Source organism: Melospiza melodia, unplaced genomic scaffold, assembly GCF_035770615.1.
Source record: "Melospiza melodia melodia isolate bMelMel2 unplaced genomic scaffold, bMelMel2.pri scaffold_189, whole genome shotgun sequence".
NCBI lineage: Eukaryota > Metazoa > Chordata > Aves > Passeriformes > Passerellidae > Melospiza > Melospiza melodia.
Genome location: NW_026948532.1, coordinates 13,367 through 19,706, shown reverse-complemented (window position 1 = coordinate 19,706; position 6,340 = coordinate 13,367).

Below are 6,340 nucleotides of genomic sequence, written 5' to 3'. Positions count from 1 at the left end.
CCCCGTTGTCTGTCCTGTCCTGTCTGTCCTGTGTCACGGGTGTCAGCACACCTATGAGCCGGAGGTGCTCTGCCCTGCCGCATAGCCTGGTGCAATAGTAGAAATCCCGGGGACTTGGAATGTGTAATGTGGGGTGTAGTTGGACTCTAGGTGGGATTTGTAGATGGACACAGGATATCTGGAGCTCCTCAGTTATCCTGCAACAGTTTGACTCTTGTCCTACCTTTTTTTTCAGATTGAGATGGATTAAATCGGTGCCAGAGGGCCCCATCCCGTTGAGGGGATTGCCCCGAGCAGGTGAGGCCCCATTTGTCTCTGCAGCAGAAGTGTGTATGGTGACTGTGTTACCGCACTGTTCTTTGTCTTTCTTTTTAGGAAGTCAATCTGGATACCAGCAGCCAAGGTCAGCAGCGGAGAGAAGTGGTTCTTATTGCTCAGCTCTCAAGTACAACAATATTTCAGCGGATTGATCATGTTGCAAGAGAGGTCTGCCCAGTGTCAAGGATGATGTTTGAGATTGAAGCTTCAGGTGAGTTGAGGATTGTGACTAGGAGAGGGCGGGTGATCAGGTATCGAGTTAGGAGGTCTTGGGAGGGGGTTTGCAGGCAGCAGGGTGAGAAAGGGTGTTTATTTGAGGGCCCTCCCACACAAGGCTGTTCAGAAGCTTAGCAGAGGCATTCCCATGTCTCGCAGCACACAAGGTCATCCACTGCACTCACAGCAATGCCATTTAACTTTGCCTTTCTCTAACCCAGGTGCCACCCCTAATGAAGGCCACAGCCTTGGAATCAGGATGAAGCTGGAGCCTGAGGGAGCCAGGCACACTCAGGAGAGGGCAAGTAGCTGACTGGCTGGGATATGTCCCCCATAATTCTGGACTCATACTTTTGTTTTGGTTTTCTTTATTGTAGCTGACCAAGAGGCTAACGGGCTATCAGGGGCCCTCCGAGGCAGACTCATTTCAGGACCAATGTGGATTGCCATCACTCATCATCCAAAAGATAAGTTGGGGGCCTTGGCCTGGAGATGGGAGTGTAGCAGATTGGGAGTTTTTGGGCCAGATTTAACAAATAGCGGAGGCAGAAGCAATCTTGTCCAAGGGCATGTTAGGACAAATGAAGGGAGAGACTCTACTTTTGATGGCAGCTTTTAGGCGGGCAGTGCAGAACAGCTCCGGTCTGTTTGGTGTTGTCCCGTGTGCCTGTTACCTGCTGTGTCTTTGGGGTCCCTTTTGCCCTCTTCCCTCGAGGCCCTCACCGCAAGCATGATGTGTTGTGTTTCACGTCCCCCTGTTGGTCACGTTCCGTGTCACGGGTGTCTGCACATATTTGTTCCGGGGCTCTTTTGCCCTGCCGCCTGGCCTGCTGCAATAGGACAAACCATGGGGAGTTGAAATTTGTAATGTGGGATGTACTTGGGGTCTAGATGCTCTTCCTAGATTGATATAAGGTGTTTGCAGCTTTTGAGTTATCCTGGTGGTGTTTGACATATGTTCTAACTTTCTTTCAGGTGCAGATGCATTCCAGGTGTGGCAGAGGGTCAGGGTTAGGAGGTGCCGGGCCTTCTTAGGAGCGCGGTGAGTAGCAGAGTGGTGGGGTTTTGGCCGATGCGGTGCCAAGGTCAGGCACTGATGTTTGGTTCTCTTTAATCTAGCTGTCTGAGAGACACCAGCCCGGTGCCAGCAGGACCTTCCCAGCTGACGAGGTGGCCTTTCTCTGCACCTGAGACGGACTGGCATCCCCAGATGTGTGAGAGATAAGTAGAGGGCTGTGACCCACAGAGGGGATGAAGGCATGGTGCTGGTTTGGGAATTACTGGGAGGGGTTTTTGAGTCCGATTTGGAGCTGGGCGGTGTTCATGAAGTGGCCCCTTAGGCTCCATAAAAGCCACGTCTCACTGTTGATCCCAGTGCTGCGGTACGCAGGGCAGAGCAGTCCCGGTGTGTCTCGTGTCCTTTGTCTGTTGTGCATTATGTGTTGTTTGTGCATGCAATGTCTTTTACCTTAGGGGGGCCTGTCAGAAACCCTGGCATCCTTGTTAGCATCTGTGATCTCTGCATTCCCTGTCCTGGCACCCAGGCCACACATGCGGTTCTTATATCTGTCTCAGCTCCCCGGTCAAAAGTTCTCTCTTTGGAAGCATCCAGTCAGGTGTTTTGTCAGGTCTTGTTCTGAGCTGTCCGGACAGCTATGCCCCACCTGGATCCATTGTGGTGGATTAGGACTTGTAAGAATGTGAGGGCAGGCAGAGGATTTTGACCATAGGATTCCTAGGCATTGATCTTTGCTGTTCTTGGAATACATCCTTCAGTTAGCATCTTCTTCCTCCAGGGTTCTCTGAGCCTCATCAGCTGACCGTCAGTTTGAACTCAGTCATCTCCCTTTGCGTTCTCTCAGTCCTTGCAGCCATTTTCCTTGCCGAGAGATTTTTGTCTGTGTGTTGTGCCCTTTGTTTGTCCTGTCCTGCCTGTCCTGTGTCACGGGTGTCTGCACACATTTGTGCCGGAGCTGCTCTGCCCTGTTGCCTAGCCTGGTGTAATTGGAGTAATCCTGCGGACTTGGAATTTATAATGTTAGGTGTACTTGAACTCTAGATAATATTCTTAGGTCGATAGAAGGTTTTTGCGGATTTTGGGTTATCCTCCTGGTATTTGACCTATGTTCTTACTTTCTTTCAGGTGCAGGCGCATTGCATTCATGGCTGCGCACCCCATCCTGGGTGAGAGGGTTCCTGAAATCAGGTCAGTCAACAGTTGTCTGTGCAGGGTGTGTGGTAAGTGTGACCCTGTTACAGGTCTGTTCTTTGTCTTTATTTTTAGGATGCAAAGCTGGATCTCAGCAGTCAAGTTCAAGAAGGCAAGGTGAGCAGTGAACAGTAGCCTTCATTGTTGCTGAGGTCTCAATTCCCGGGGCAAGTCTAAGTCTCCATTCTTGTTTTTGTGCCTTAGTCAAGCCGCTCTGAGCACGTCAAGCCGCCATCCCCCACCAGATGACGGACCGGGTTCGCTGATCTTGTCAGCCCTGTCTTCTGGGTAGGGTCCGGATCCACTGAGGAATTCCGGTAAGTCAGGCAAGTAGGGATGAGGAGCATCGGTCCATGCAGTTTTCAGCAATCCTACATCATCTCCTGTCCTCTTCATGCAGGTGTACTCTGTGATGGTGGCATCGGTGTCTCAGCATGGCTGACGTGTGTGACTCCAGGCGATCGGCCATTGGTAGGATAACAGTGAGTAGCAGACTTGTGCCTTTTGGCCGATGCGGTGCCAAGATCAGGCACTGATGTTTGGTTTTCTTTAATCTAGCTGCCTGAGAGACACCAGCCCGGTGGCAGCAGGAACTCCGCAGCTGCTGAGGCGGCCTTGCTTTGCACCCGATACAGAGCAGTATCGCCAGATGTCTGTGAGATAAGTAGAGGGCTATGAACCACAGAGGGGATGAAAGTGGGGTGCTAGGTCAGACTCCCAGGGTGGGAGGTTTGAATTGGCTCTGGAGATGAGGGTAGCCAACATGTGGCCCCTTTGGCCTCATAAAAGCAAAGCCTCAGTTTTGGTTACGGTGCTGAGGTGGGCAGCAGGGCAGAGCAGTCCCGGTGTGTCTTATGTCCCTTGTCTTTTGTGTATTGTCTGTCTGGATATGTCATGTCTCTTTATCTTAGCACTATGAGGGGCCTCTCAGAAACATTTCCTAGCATCCGTGATCTCAGCGTTCTTTGCCCTGGCAGCCGTGCCACGGAACTCTTCACCCGGGAGCCCAGACAGGCATCAGAATTGCATCTCTTTTTAGAAGCAGCCTGTCAGAGGTCTTTTCAGGTCTTGTTCTCAGCTGTATGGACACTTGCCCCCTGCAAGGTTCCGTTATGGCTGATTAGCACTTGTGAGCATGTGAGCTGAGTTACAGCATTGTGACTCTAGGGCTCCTGGGCATTCATCTTTGCAGTTCTTGGACTGAATCATTAAGTTTAGCATTTTCTTTTGCCAGGCATCTCTGAGCCTCATCAGCTCACCATCAGTCTAACCTTGGTCATCTCATTTTTCGTCTTATCAGTCCTTGCAGTCATTTTCCTTGCCTACAGGTTTCTGTGTGTGTTTTGTCCTTGTTGTTTGTCTCGTCCCGTCCCGTGTCACGGGTGTCTGCACACATTTGTGCTGGAGCTGCTCCGCCCTGCCCCGTAGCCGGGTGCAATCGGAGGCGTCTTGGGGGCTTGTATTTTGTGATGTCGGGTGTAGTTGGCCTCTAGATGGGATTTGTAAATGGACATGACATGTCGGGAGCCTCTAAGTTATCCTGCAGCCCTTTGACTTTTCTCTGAACTGTCTTTCAGATGCAGAAGGATCAAATCCAGGGCAGAGCCCCCATCTAGGGTGAGGGGATTCCCCCAAGCAGGTCAGTCACTGTTTTCCTCTGTAGAGGAAGCATAAATTATGGCTGTCACAGCTCTTTTGCCTTTCCTTTTAGGAAGTCAAGGCAGAGAGCTGCAGTCCAGGCCAGTGGGCAAGGTGAGCATTGCGTAGCGTACACACGCAGTTTTATTCCTGAGGTCTCAGTTTCTGGCCCAGCTCTGACTATCTCCTCTTGTTTTTTTTTCTTTTTTTTATTCTTTTAGGTGGTTCACTTGTGATCTATCCCGGCCGAGGCTGCTCATGCCAGGTGGGTGCAAACCTAAGGTATTGGTGTGGTATACTTGTCACGGTAGGGAGGTTGTGTTTTCCCAGTGTCTCAGCATGCTTTTTTGCTTTGTTTCCTTGCAGGTGCTGTACCTCCCCTAAGCATGACCAAGGAACAGAGGAGGGCAGGTGAGTCGGTGTTTAGGCAGGCTGAGTCATAGGGGAGCGTTATGCAGCAGCATGCTAAGCGTGTATATTTTCTTTTTGCAGGTGTCTTCTGGGCACCCTCCTGAGTCAAATCAAGTTTTGAGGTGAGCCGGGGCAGCGGTGCGGAGGAGTCCCGGGGATTACTGTTTTTGAGGGCAATAGTCACCTTTTCTGTTGTATCTTAGGTACCCTGAGCAGGCTCGTAGCCACAGCTGGGAAGCGGCAGCACCGAATCACACACATCGAGAACATCTCAACGCGCACGTCCGATCGAGGATGGATTTTGTCCGCTCGTGTTCCAAAAGCTAAGTGTTGGGGCAGCGGTCAGGAGAAGGGGAAAAGCCTGTACTATCACAGGGGGCAGTTTCACATCAGCTTAGCTGAGAGGTCTGTAGTGGGATGGGCTCTTTGGAATTAAAGAGAGAGGGTTTGTCCTCAGCCTCACGAGAGCCTTTGCCAGGCAGGGCAGTTCCGACCCATCTCCACGTTCTCGTGGACTTTGCGTCGTCAGTTTTCCTCGACTCGGCATCGTCACGGCCGTTTCCCCCGAGGGGCTCGCCTTCGGGTCCGGAGCTATCGCCACGGTCATCCGGCACACCGCTTCCTTCCGTCGGCTGGCCGAGCGTCTCGAGGGTCTTCCTAACTGCTTTGACACTAACTTCTTTTTGCGAGCTACATTTCATCATCACGTGCCATCATCATAGGTCTTCCTTTCCTGTGGCTCATCTTGTGTTTGCAATATCAGATCCCTAAGGGGAAAGTTCCCGCTTGCCTTTGCATTAGGTCATCTGCGTCTGTGTTATGTTGTGTGTGTCCATTGTCTCACGCCCAAGGCCTTTCTTACATCTTGACGCTTTGTCGGCACTAATCCGTGCCATATTGCCTATGTTCTCCTCATGTGCCTTTCTGGATATTCCTTATTCTGCCCTCTTTATATTTTTACTCTCTGAGCCAGGTAGGATTAGAGAAGATGTTCTCATCTGTCTTCCTTCTCACTACCAGCTTTGGTAGTGCCTTTTTTCCCAATGACATTTTTTTGGACTTCTAGAGCGGTGTCTTATACCCTCCTGACGTGACTGCAGTAGTTCTATAGGTTCCATCTTCTGAAAGGGTATAGGTCTCAGGACTTCATCTTCCAGAGTGATCTTAAGTCCTGTTTTATATTGTATCTATCTACCTATATTGTGTGTACCTGTGTTGGCATATATTGTATGTACTTATATTGTATGTACCTGTGTTGGCATATATTGTATGTACTTATATTGTATGTACCTGTGTTGGCTTATATTGTATGTACTTATGTTGCATGTACCTGTGTTGGCTTATCTAGCATGTACCTGTGTTGGCTTATAGTGTATGTACTTATCTTGCATGTACCTGTGTTGGCTTATACTGTATGTACTTATATTGTATGTACTTGTGTCGGCTTATATTGCATGTACTTGTGTCAGCTTTTACTGTATGCACTTAGGTTGCATGTACCTGTGTTGGCTTATACTGTATGTACTTATATTGTATGTACTTGTGTTG